Genomic DNA, 237 nt, shown 5'->3' with positions numbered 1-237 from the left:
ACTTTGGTTTAGGGTTACTTGCATGTAGTTATGCATAATTTATTGTTATTATAATAGTAAGTAAATGTAACATGTAACAAGGACAGCTTAAAATTAAGTGTTACTGAAATTTCTTTTTAATCTTTTCTTTAATCTAAACATGAGAGGTCTTTGTACAATTAAAACATCCTGTCAGTTTCGTAGCTTAAAAAAAACAAGAATAACAAAAAAAAACAATGTAGTTAACCAAGATAAATA

The 237-nt window shown here is 25.3% G+C and overlaps 1 protein-coding gene across 2 annotated transcripts in view; it reads left to right on the top strand.

Moving 5' to 3' along the window:
• Positions 1-237, top strand: part of LOC107668171 (radixin) — a 97,443-nt gene that overhangs the window by 94,102 nt on the left and 3,104 nt on the right. The gene's annotated exons all lie outside the window — the stretch shown is intronic.

This window comes from Sinocyclocheilus anshuiensis, unplaced genomic scaffold, assembly GCF_001515605.1.
Source record: "Sinocyclocheilus anshuiensis isolate Anshui unplaced genomic scaffold, SAMN03320099.WGS_v1.1 scaffold3332, whole genome shotgun sequence".
Taxonomy (NCBI): Eukaryota; Metazoa; Chordata; class Actinopteri; order Cypriniformes; family Cyprinidae; genus Sinocyclocheilus; species Sinocyclocheilus anshuiensis.
The sequence above is the reverse complement of the archived record's forward strand: the minus strand, read 5'-3'. Positions and strand labels throughout refer to the sequence as shown.